Source organism: Sphaeramia orbicularis, chromosome 5 (genome assembly GCF_902148855.1).
Source record: "Sphaeramia orbicularis chromosome 5, fSphaOr1.1, whole genome shotgun sequence".
NCBI classification, from domain to species: Eukaryota; Metazoa; Chordata; class Actinopteri; order Kurtiformes; family Apogonidae; genus Sphaeramia; species Sphaeramia orbicularis.
In genome coordinates, this window is record NC_043961.1 from 59,604,715 (window position 1) to 59,617,990 (window position 13,276).

At 34.8% G+C, this 13,276-nt stretch overlaps 1 pseudogene; it reads right to left on the reverse strand.

The window, feature by feature from the left end:
- Positions 1-4,653, reverse strand: part of LOC115419774 (metabotropic glutamate receptor 7-like) — a 598,752-nt pseudogene extending 594,099 nt beyond the window's left edge.
- Positions 4,654-13,276: the final 8,623 nt, after the last annotated feature.

Sequence of the window (13,276 nt, forward strand, 5' to 3'; positions counted from 1 at the left end):
CATAATTTCAATAGTTTCTTGTTTATTTGGTACGATAAGGTCACTGACCATTTTCTTAAAAAGAAACGGAGGGAGGAATTTATGTATAAATAACTTGACATTTTTTTTTGATGTAAACCGATAATGAGCTTCCCCTGTCTGAAAGATGATAGATAGATAGATAGATAGATAGATAGATAGATAGATAGATAGATAGATAGATAGATAGATAGATAGATAGATAGATAGATAGATAGATAGATAGATAGAATATAGACCTTTCAAGACGTTTTTTTTTGTTAATGCAGAAGGTCGGTGTAGCTGTTCTTGGGTTTGTTTGTTTTGCTTTTGCATACATGTAAAAAAAAAAAAAAAGGAAAGTGCAACAGTTCATTTTCAGTTGATTTGTCACATATGATACAGTGCTTGTATTGCCCAATTTCTGCAAAACTCCAAATAAACAAAGGTTGGAAAAAAAAAGAAATAGAGATGGTTTGAGATGATCTGCTAAACTCCAAAATGAGAAAACGGTGAACGGTTCAACGAGGAACAGCAGAACCATGTGATGCATCTGGACTTAAAGAACTGCAGGCAGAGCAGAGCAGCCATTGTTTGGGCCCCGCCCCCTTTCCTCTGTGCTCGTCTGGACTCTATTCGTCATTCCCTACTCTGACTGAATCTGTCTCTGCCTCCTTCTCTCTCTCACACACACACACTGAGTCTCAAACATCTTGTGCACTTTCTTACTTCCTCATTTCTCCAGTTTACTGCCTTCTGCTCCGACACCGTTAACGTCGCTGTGTAAAAGCAGATCCAAAACAGACTGTAGCTCATGCAGATGCAGACCAAAACCACATGACCTGGTGTAACCTGGTCCACTCCACTCCATCAGAACATGAACACACAGATACCACAGATCCAACTGGCCAACGGCTTTCAGCTTCATGGTTAATAACGCAAAATGGGCCTCATAAAGATCAACATTTGAAGATTTTCCACATCATTTCTCTGTTCTTCCTTTCTGTGCTGTACTGAAAACCTATCAAACCACGAGCCATGACTAGGAATGTGATACTCTATTACTTCTTTTGGAATGGACCATTGTGCTCTTTAGCTACCAGTGTTTAACCTGGAAAACTGAAAAATGTGGTTTTAGTTTAGTTTAGTTTTTAGTGACTGTACTGGACTTGTAAAGGATTTATCATTGTCACTATAGGCACAAAAAATAAATAATTAAGGAAATAAAAATAAAAAAAAAAGGTTATGCATGAGGATAGGGCAGTGTTTTTCAACCTTGGGGTTGGGTTGCCTGGAATTCAAGTGGGGTTACCTGAAATTTCTAGTAATTGATTAAAAAAATACAAACAAACAAACAAAAAAACTCCAAAGTTGCTTATGTATGCTTATTTTTTCAGATTATTTATCATTTTGTACAGTTTTTTTCTTCATTTTTGTTCATTTTATCCACTGTCATTGATCCAACTCCACGGGCTTTACTGGTGAAGCAATGTTGTAGAAGATGGCAGTGTTTCCACGGTAACTACGGAGCCTCTGAATGTCCAAATGGGTCATATCTGATGACCATGAAAAGATGAATAAGTATATTTTACACTAATTATTTACATGTATTGATAGGATAAGTGGATCAGAAGTTATTAAACAGTTTAGGTCAGTAGATGGTTTTGGTCGCTGGTGGAGGTTTGGGTCTTTAAGGGTTAAACCAGTGTTTGGTGGTTTTCAGTTTTTAGTGACTGTACTGGACTTGTAAAGGATTCATCATAGTCACTATAGGCACAAAAACTAAATAATTAAGTAAATAAAAATAAAAAAAAAGGTTATGCATGAGGATAGGGCAGTGTTTTTCAACCTTGGGGTCAGGTCGCCTGGAATTCAAGTGGGGTCGCCTGAAATTTCTAGTAATTGATTAAAAAAATACAAACAAACAAACAAAAAAAACTTCAAAGTTGCTTATGTATGCTTATTTTTTCCACATTATTTATCATTTTGTACAGTTTTTTTCTTCATTTTTGTTCATTTTATCCACTGTCATTGATCCAACTCCATGGGTTTTACTGGTGAATCAATGTTGTAGAAGATGGCAGTGTTTCCACGGTAACTACGGAGCCTCTGAACGTCCAAATGGGTCATATCTGATAACCATGAAAAGATGAATAAGTGTATTTTACACCAATTATTTACATGGATTGATAGGATTAACGGCTCAGAAGTTATTTAACAGTTTAGATCAGTAGAAGGTTTTGGTTGCAGGTGGAGTTTTGGGTCTTTAGGGGTTAAACCTTTGGACCACATTGCCCCTGTACCTTTGCACAGACTTGCCGTTTTTGCACAGACTCATTCACTGTACAGACTCTCTTAACACTACCTCTTGCACTGACACCTTGTGGAATTTAAAGTATTTTTTACTACTGTGTTTTACTAGTGTTTTTACTACTGTTGTTTTTAAGTTTGTGATACTGCAGGAACCTGTGGGATGACTAAGTATCTATATCTATCTATCTATCTATCTATCTATCTATCTATCTATCTATCTATCTATCTTGGGTCTTTAAGGGTTAAACCAGTTTTTGGTGGTTTTCAGTTTTTAGTGACTGTACTGGACTTGTAAAGGATTCATCATAGTCACTATAGGCACAAAAAAATGTAAATAAATAAAAATAAAAAAGGTTATGCATGAGGATAGGACAGTGTTTTTCAACCTCGGGGTTGGGATCCCACATGGGGTCGCCTGGAATTTCTAGTAATAATTTGATTTCTAGTAGTATATGTTGAGTTGACAGAGCCAATCCCAATCCATAACAGACATGACAAACTGTGGTTGTGAAACTGCAGCACTGTGGTTCTGTTTATCTGTCAAATGTTCACTGTGGTCAGTTTCAGATGCTGCAGCTCTTTCATAATTCACAGTTTGAGCTCTTGTTTGTTCAGTATTAATTGTCAGCCTTGTAAATCCAAGCTGGACTGACTGTACATATCCTGACCAAGGAAAATCCTATTCTCTCTTTGTGCAGTAATCTACACCTGGATTTACTGCCTCTGTCCAAAATAATATACATTATATAGACTAAATATTGCCTAAAATTAACGTTTATTTGTAACATAGTATGTCTCTCGGCTGGCCTGGGAACGCCTCGGGGTCCCCCTGGAAGAGCTGGAGGAGGAGTCTGGGGAGAGGGAAGTCTGGGCTTCCCTGTTTAGACTGTTGCCCCTGTGAACCAGCCCCGAATGAAGCAGAAGATAATGGATGGATGGATGGATGGATGGATGGATGGATGGATGGAACATAGTAGCAAACTATGACATGATCAGAAACACATAAATGTCTGTTTTGTGATGTTCAAATGGGGTCAGGACACAGAACATTTGGAAACCACTGGGATGGGGGCTTTGTTGTGGAGGAATTGATTGTAATTTGGATCTGTGTGTGTGCAAAAAAAAAAAAGTAAACTGGAAGGGAGGAAGCAGACCCCTGATATGTGATGTTGCTCAGCTCATTTTTGGCTGAACAGTTCCTTGCATGTTAAATTGGTGTTACATAAGCACACGTTAGACCATGTGGCAGATATTAATGACAACACTGGTGAATAAGTAATCCAAGTGCAGAGTGTGATCTCAAAAGGAGAAAAAAAACAAAACACAAATAGCAGACGAGGAGCCCCCCCCCCCCCCCCCCCCAGTCCCAGGACCCTTACCTGGAACAGGCGCAGGATGTTGGCCACCATGATTGACACCGAACTGGCGGAGGCTCCTATGACCCCGACAACTTTCTCGGGTTTCACAAACACCGGTGGTTCCCCGTTAGTGCACCTCACATCCGACGTGTCCTTCTGGATCAGGGCTTGGACAAAAGTCAAAGACTGCTCCAGCGCGTACGTGTCTCGTGAGCAGGTGTCCAGAATCCGTGCGCCCAGGGTGACGTTGGGCAACAGCTCCTCGTCTCCGTTAATCTGATCCAACGCGTACATCATCGCTTCCAACCGGTGGATCCCGTTTTCCTTTTTGATATCCCCGCACGGCATCCCCGGGACCCCCCTGGCGTGGACCGGGAAGAGCCCCCCCAGCGTTACGTCGCCTTCCACCCGGATCGAGTGCGGTGCGTAAATCTCCTGAGAACCGGCCAGGTCCAGGAAGGCTTGGAGCATCCACAGCACCCGGAATGTCCAACAGGGTTTTAGTTGGGGGGTAGGACTGCAGTGCCTGCCCATGTTTTTTTTTTTTTTTTTTTTAATTATTATTATTATTATTTTTTGATCTGTTTTCCGCACGCACAGTTAAATCAGAGCAGCTCCGACTGGAAAAATCTAAAAACCACGGAGAGGAAGGCACTTTTTTCAGGATAGTTTGACGAATCCAACAAGCAAAAAATACTCTGTCGATGTCAAATCCGATAGAGAAACCACCGGTTAGTGGAGGAAATAAAGGCAAGTGCCAGGTTTCAAAAGGTGACTGTAATTCCTCTGGTTTACGCACAGACAAACATACAAACCAACCTGTGATTGTGATTCACCAATGCGTTCCCTGTAGAGTGTGCGTGGATCTGGTGGGGCTGCTGCTGCTGCCGTTGCCGTTGCCGTTGCTGCTGCTGCACACAGCCACGGTCGCTTGTTGCTTGAGAACCCATTCCGTTTTTTTTTTTTTTTTTTTTTTTTTTTTTTTTTTAGAGTAGGTAGAGAGAAAAAAAAAAAAAACCCAAAACAAAAATCAGACGCTGATCATAAACGAAAAAAACACGGTGTCGTACGTAACTCCAACAGGCTTCAGCTGTTTGTTGTATTCCGTCTGTGGAAGATGGTGTGAAGAACCCCAGTCCACGTTCGGTACTGATGTCATACTTAGAAAAAAAAAACAAAAACTAAACCTTATCACACCTGCTGAAAAATACCAGGCGGGGTCTGTACTTTTTTTTTATTTTTTTATCACAAGACAAAAGCAGGGGATGCGCAAAAGACGCACCGCACGCGTCGGTAAGCGCACCAAATAACTGCGCTCTACTTATAGCCAAGGCGTCTGTGACAGGCTCCTCATCTATGCCCCCCCCACCCCCACCCCTCCCCACCTCCTCCTCCACATCCACCCTTTCTTCTACTCCTCCTCCTCCTCCCCGGATCCAGTCACCTGTCTGGGATCAGATGTTGCACACCAGAAAAAAAAAAAAAAAAAAAGTGCACTTTAGGGGTTTGTCAGTAATTCATCCAAACTGTCCGTGTTTTCTCATCACATACACACACACACACACACACACACACACACACACACACACACACACACACACACACACACACACACACACACACACACACACACACACACTCTCTCTCTCTCTCTCTCTCTCATTCACTCTCGCGCCTTCTCTCTCTCTCTCTCTCTCTCTCTCTCTCTCTCTCTCTCTCTCTCTCTCTCTCTCTCTCTCACTGTATCTCACGCATCCAAAGACAGACACACACATTCACGCGCACACATTCGCGCGCACACACGCACACACACACTCCACCCACACTTGCTCGTGTAATTGTCAGTCTAACGTATCCACTGCCAGAACAATATGCACAAACACACTGAAAAAAAAAAAAACATCCCGTTTTTAGTCTTGAATTATGGAACATAGTCCTGTTCTAACGAGTCCGCGAGCTCACGAGACAGAAGAGAAGAGAATAGAATAGAAGAGAATAGAATAGAATAGAATAGAACGGAACGGAAGAGAACAAAACAGAATACAATACAATACAATACAAAACAACAGAATAGAATAGAATAGAACAGAATAGAATAGAATAGAATAGAATAGAATAGAATAGAATAGAACAAAACAGAATAGAATAGAATAGAATAGAATAGAATAGAATAGAATAGAATAGAATCCTTATAGGTGCCACACTCAGGTGTCTCTCCCTGTGGTTTTATTAATTGTTTTTTTTTTTATAGATTCTGCATCACCTTCTTAAGCCCAACTTCTAATTTTCAATCCCACATTTATAAAGTTAAACAAATACAAATGAGGTTTTAGATCTAAGATGTTATTAACGACCACAGGAGTCTGGGGTGTCAAATTAGAGAATTAGTGTGTGTGTGTGTGTGTGTGTGTGTGTGTGTGTGTGTGTGTGTGTGTGTGTGTGTGTGTGTGTGCATGCATGTGTGCGTGCGTGCGTGCGTGTGTGAAAGGGGGTGGAATTATTCTATACTGTAGTGGAATTCATTGTAAGTCCAAATAAGTTGAGTTTATTTTACCCGTAAAGACGCACCAATACTTTTATGTCAGTTCCCAGTGAGATGTTCTCTATATGTAACCTTTCTTAAAAGATTTATCACTATTTCTTTATAATATTATCCTCTGTATTTTGCATTTTATCAGTATAAATCAGGTATTTTCCTGTATTTAATTCACTGATCATGTTCATTAAAGCTCAGATTAAAGTTGAAGGATATTCTATCAAAAACAGAGAAAACTGAGGAAGAAGTGACATTTTCAGTCCAATCTCTCATTAACTGAACATAACCCCAGTGTGTCCATCTACTGTCACTGATCCAACTCCACGGGTTTTACTGGGGAGTCAATGTTGTAGAAGATGACGGTGTTTCCATGGTAACTACGGAGCCTCTGAACGTCCAAATGGGTCATATCTGATGACCACGAAACGATGAAGAACTGTATTTTACAGCAATTATTTACATGGATTGATAGGATGTGATGTCAGAACTCAGAACTAGGAGAACATGGATCTAGTACGAGTTCACGGGTGGGAAGTCACAGGTTTGACTGACATTCCAGTGCATTTTCACCGGTAGAAGGATGGAGAAACACGAGTTACGGGTTGCCTTGAACGCAGCATCACATGGTTAATAAACAAATGTGAGCAGATTTTCCAAATGTCTTTGCATTTGGGTTTTATGTTGTTTTTTTCTGAGTCTACTTTTTTCTGATACACACTGTATAAGCAATTGATATGATGACATCAGCACACGCCTAGACATGATGAAATCAGCTGGAACGATGCCAAAATAAGCTACAATACGTGTGAGGGGCGGGGTTTGTTCTTTTTCCACCCACCAATTTTTCTTTTTTTTTTTTCTTTTTTTTTTTTCTTTCTTCACCAATTTTTCAAATCTTTGGAAATCTATTTATTTATTTATTTAAATCTAGATGAGAGGCCCAAAGGCAGACAAAAATAAGTGCTTTGCAAAGTATCTGCGTTAGTGTAGCCGGAACATTAGTCTGCACAACATGTCCATTAACCACAGTGTGTTCTTTATGCACCATGTACACCTGAGGACTGCAAAAACAACTAATTCCTATTGACACTGTGGTTTGTCTTTGCTGCTGCTGTTACACTTCAAAAAGACAAGACGTCAGACATAAGTACTCATACTGCTGGTGATAAGCCTGAGTGGTTTTCCGTATGTCAACATATTTCAGGATCTTGCAGTGAAAAGGTAAAACCCTGATGCAAGATCGCATTCAGGTGTGTCTTAACATTAAGCCGTCACTCTGCCTCACATGCCTTTACTCGTGTTTTTTTATGTGGTGAGAAGAAAAGAGGTAAAAATGACCTCTGAGGAAATGAAAAATGAGCTTCTTTAACATTACAAAAACAAAAAAAAAAAGGCCAATGTTCCTATTTGATTTTTGAGGCGTTTGGCTGATGGTCTCACCCAGGGTGGGCTCGTACAGTCTGGGCGAATTCAGCGCTCAAGGACACTCACTGAGCCAAAGCATATTTGATAAATGACGCATATTTGCCAAGTGTTTTGTCAAACCTAATACAAAATGTTTCTTCTTCGTCTCAACAGAAAAATGCATTCACACCAAATTTATACAAATAATATTGAATTATACTCAGAAGTTGCACTCAGCGATTTTTTTCACTGTTCCTGGTTCATGCACACAGATACAGAAACAATGAACAACGGCTAAGTCCAATAGATTAGATCAGTGTCGTTTCTGCAAAAACTCTACAACAGGGGTCGAAAGTATGTTGTAGAGCAGGGGTCTCAAACATGCGGCCCGGGGGCCAAATGCGGGCCGCCAAAGGTTCCAATCTGGCCCGTGGAATGTTTTTGCCAAGTGCAAAAATTCCACAGTCTTGAATTGAATGAAGAAAAAAAAAGCTGGAATTAAGGAAAAAGTCTTGAATTAAGCAAAAAAAAAAATTAAAAAAAATCTTCAACTAAGTAAAAAAAAAAAAAAAAAAATTCTTCAATTAAGTTAAAAAAAAAATTCTTGAATTAAGCCAAAAAAAAAATCGTCAATCAAGTAAAAAAAAAAAATCTTGAATTAAGCCAAAAAAAATGTTCAATTAAGTAAAAAAAAATCTTGAATTAAGCAAAAAAAAAAAAAATCTTCAATTAAGTTAAAAAATCTTGAATTAAGCCAATAATAAAAAAAAATCTTGAATTAAGTAAAAAAAAAATCTTGAATTAAGACAAAAAAAATATATCCAATTAAGTAAAAAAAAAAAAAATCTTGAATTAAGCAAAAAAAAAAAAAAAACTTCAACTAAGTAACAAAAACAAAAACAAAAAAATTCTTCAATTAAGAAAAAAAAAAAATCTTGAATTAAGCCAAAAAAAAAATCTTCAATCAAGTAAAAAAAAAAATCTTGAATTAAGCCAAAAAAAATGGTCAATTAAGTAAAAAAATCTTGAATTAAGCAAAAAAAAAAAAAAATCTTCAACTAAGTAACAAAAACAAAACAAAAAAATTCTTCAATTAAGTTAAAAAAAAAATCTTGAATTAAGCCAAAAAAAAAATCTTCAATCAAGTAAAAAAAAAAAAATCTTGAATTAAGCCAAAAAAAATGGTCAATTAAGTAAAAAAAATCTTGAATTAAGCAAAAAAAAAAATCTTCAATTAAGTTAAAAAATCTTGAATTAAGCCAATAATTTAAAAAAATCTTGAATTAAGTAAAAAAAAAAAAATCTTGAATTAAGACAAAAAAAAATATCCAATTAAGTAAAAAAAAAAAAAAAATCTTGAATTAAGCAAAAAAAAAAAAAAATCTTCAACTAAGTAAAAAAAAAAAAAAAAAATTCTTCAATTAAGTAAAAAAAAAAAATCTTGAATTAAGCCAAAAAAAAAATCTTCAATCAAGTAAAAAAAAAAAATCTTGAATTAAGCCAAAAAAATGTTCAATTAAGTAAAAAAAATCTTGAATTAAGCAAAAAAAAAAAAATCTTCAATTAAGTTAAAAAATCTTGAATTAAGCCAATAATAAAAAAAAAAAATCTTGAATTAAGTAAAAAAAAAATCTTGAATTAAGACAAAAAAAAAATCTCCAATTAAGTAAAAAAAAAAAAAAATCTTGAATTAAGCAAAAAAAAAAAAATCTTCAACTAAGTAAAAAAAAAAAAAAATCTTCAATTAAGTAAAAAAAAAAATCTTGAATTAAGCCAAAAAAAAATCTTCAATCAAGTAAAAAAAAAAAAAAACTTGAATTAAGCCAAAAAAATGTTCAATTAAGTAAAAAAAAAAATCTTGAATTAAACAAAAAAAAAAATCTTCAATTAAGTTAAAAAATCTTGAATTAAGCCAATAATAAAAAAAATCTTCAATTAAGTAAAAAAAAATTCTTGAATTAAGACAAAAAAATCTCCAATTAAGTAAAAAAAAAATAAAAATCTTGAATTAAGCAAAAAAAAAAAAATTCAATTAAGTAAAAAAAAAAAAAATCTTCAATTAAGTAAAAAAAAAAATCTTCAATTAAGCCAAAAAAAAAAATCTTCAATTAAGTACAAAAAACCTTGAATTAAACCAAAAAAAAAAATCTTCAATTAGTAAAAAAAAATCTTGAATTATGCCAAAAAAAATCTTCAATTAAGTGAAAAAAATCTTGAATTAAGTAAAAAAAATCTTGAATTAAGCCAAACAAAAAAAACATCAGTTAAGCTAAAAAATCTTGAATTAAGCAAAAAAAAATAATCTTTAATTAAAAAAAAAAAAAATCTTGAATAAAGCAAAAAAAAAAAAAAAAAAAAAAAAAAAAAAAAATATATATATATATATATATATATATATATATATATATATATATATATATATATGTGTATAATTAACTTCAATTTTTTTTTCTTTGTTTTAGTGCCAAAAATAACATTAAATTCTTAAAATATTGACATTTACAAACTATCCTGTAACAATAAATGTGAATAACCTTAAATGTCTAAAGAAAATTAAGCACGATTTTAGCAATTTTCTGCCTGTATTAAGTGTTTAGTGTCTTTGTAGATCCGATCCATCTAAGGGTCTAATCCACTCTACTTTTTTCACCGTTCCTGGTTCATGCACACAGATACAGATACATGAACAACAACTAAGTCCATTAGTATTAGATCAGTGTCCTCGCTGCAAAAAATCTACACCAGGGTTCTCAAACTCATTTTCTTTCCGGTTCCACATTCAGCCCGATTTGATCTGCAGTGGACCGGACCAGTAAAATAAGAACAACTGCAAATTTTTGTCTTTGTTTTAGTGTTAAAAAAAAAACCCCAAAAACATTAAATTATGAAAATACTTACTTTTATAAACTATCCAAAAAAACAAACAAAACAAAACCCTGAAAAACCTGAAATTAAAAAAAACAAAAAAACAAAAAAACATAAGAAAATTTAGTGCAATTTTAACAATATTAAGTCTCAACTTATCATTTCTACATGTGCATTATGGATCGGATCTACAAAGACACTAAACACAGGCAGAAAATTGTTAAAATTGTGCTTAATTTTCTTTAGACATTTCAGGTTGTTCATATTTGTTCAGGTTATTCACATTTTATTGTTACAGGATAGTTTATAAATGTAAATATTTTCATAATTTAATGTTATTTTTTTGCATTAAAACCAAAAAAATTTGAAGTTGTTAATTTTAGATTTTTTTTTTGCTTAATTCAAGATTGTTTTTACTTAATTGAAGATTTTTTATGTTTTTTTTTTTTATTATTAATTCAAGATTTTTTTTTTTACTTAATTACTTAATTGAAGATTTTTTGTGGGTTAATTCAACATTTTTTTCCTTAATTCCAGCTAATTTTTTTTTTTTTTTGCTTAATTCAATTCAAGACTGTGGAATTTTTGCGCTTGGCAAAAACACCCCAAGGGCCGGATTGGAACCTGTGGCAGGCCGCATTTGGCCCCCGGGCCGCATGTTTGAGACCCCTGCTCTACAACATACTTTCGACCTTAAGTCAAGTCTTAAAGGTTAAGTATTAAGTTCAGTTGCAGTTGAATTCTAAAGGTAAAGGATGCACTTAAATCCATGTTCTTTTAATCATTTGACAAATACTTAAAAAGCTTTTACTGTCATTTTCTGAACAGGAAATAGATGAAAAACCAACAATTATGTGTCTACTTGTGACCCCTCATCTGTGCTTCTGTCATTGGGGCCTGTTTTTTCCTTTTTTTGTCACATTTTTAGGTGCGTAGATGATATGACAGTGTTGGGAATGTGCCTGAATCAGCACCATGGACAGCACCCATGCAACCATAATGTCTAATGCAGTGGGTTTTTTTTTAACCTTTTTTGTCTCATGACCTTATTGTAATATCACAAATTTGTGGCAACCCCAGACATTCAAAATGGAGATCATGTTGGTTTTTGATCATGTAATAGTTTGCTCTACTATGTAGCAAATAAACCTAAATTTTAGATGACATGTAGGTTCTATCACATATATAATGCACCTTTTTGGTGTCTGCGTCTCAGTTTCTCTTGTAAATGTCTTAGTGGGTCCAGGCGGGAGAATCATGAAAAAAGGTAAACGACACATCCAGAATAAGAGGTGTGCAGGATCCCAAAAAATTAAACCATGAAAATTATAGGAAGGTCCGCACAACCTGTGAGCTCCCAAACCATTTATTCAGTGACGTTTGGGGCCGAGGCCCTTCATCAGACTGAGGACACACAAACTTACACAGGGGTTTTATAGGTAGCATCTAAGCACAACACGTGACCTGCGATATATATCATTTCTATTTGGATGTATCTCAACCTTGCCCAATATAGTTTTTCTATAGTTTTTTCTTTAGTTTTTTTGTTTTTTTTCTTTTGTTTTTGCTTTTGTTTTTGTTTTTGCACTGCAACTTTTACTTTAATATGTGTCTGTTTTTATTTTTATTTTATTCTATTTTATTTTATTTTATTTTATTTTATTTTATTTTGTTTTATTTTATTTTATTTTATTTTATTTTATTTTATTTATTTATTTATTTAGATTTTATGTGTTGTTTTCTTACTTGCTGTTTTTAATCACCTTTTATATGTTTCTTTTATAATGTTTTAAATGTGTTTCTTTTTGTTTCTTTTATTTCAATGTCCTGTGTGAAGCACCTTGAATTGCCTTGTTGCCGAAATGTGCTATACAAATAAACTTGCCTTGCCTTGCCTTTTGTAAATCCATTTTTGTAAATCTGTTCTTGTATTTTTGTCAATAAGAACTGTGCACACATGCTGTGGTGCTTGTCACCACATTCAGATGGACAGTATAACTACATGGACCTGTAGAAATTTGATTAATATCTGTTTATAAATATGAGTGCAAAGCAGTTTGACCACTAAAAATTGTGTATTTGTTGACATTTGAAACTTTTGGCGATTTATGATTGATTGTACGTATGATAAGGTTTAATAAGTTATTTTCTGCTCTTCTAAGATGACGTATATTGTATGTCACGAGCTATTGTGGTCGGACACTGCATATAAAACACCTGTGTATTTTGTATTTGTGGATACTTGGAATGTTTGACTCTTGATCGTTTATAATTGATCATATGTTTGAAAAGTTTTAATAGACTTTTTTCTGTTATTCCAAAATGACGTATATCGCAGGTCACGTGTTGTGATTAGATGCTACCTATAAAACACCTGTGTAAGTTTGTCTGTCCTCAGTCTGATGAAGGGCCTCGGCCCCAAACGTCACTGAATAAATGGTTTGGGAGCTCACAGGTTGTGCGGACCTTCCTTTATTTTTTCCAGGCAGGAGAAGAAATCTTTCGTTTTTCTGATCGGTCCGTTTTTCTGACAGTGACTGTGTCCGGGCAGGTTGAAGTGTAGTAACGCACGCAGTCACATGATCAGGTCAATCAAGATATGCCCTCTCAGATATTATATCCGGCATTTTATTTGAACATGATTTTTATTAGGAAAAGCGTGTGGTGTTAGAATTATAATGAAATATATATTGAATCATTAAAAAGAAATATTATTATTATTATTTTGTTTTTTTTTATCAATTACAAGCAATTTCAGGTGACCCCAGACATTCAAAATTGCGACATTTTTTTCCTGAAATTA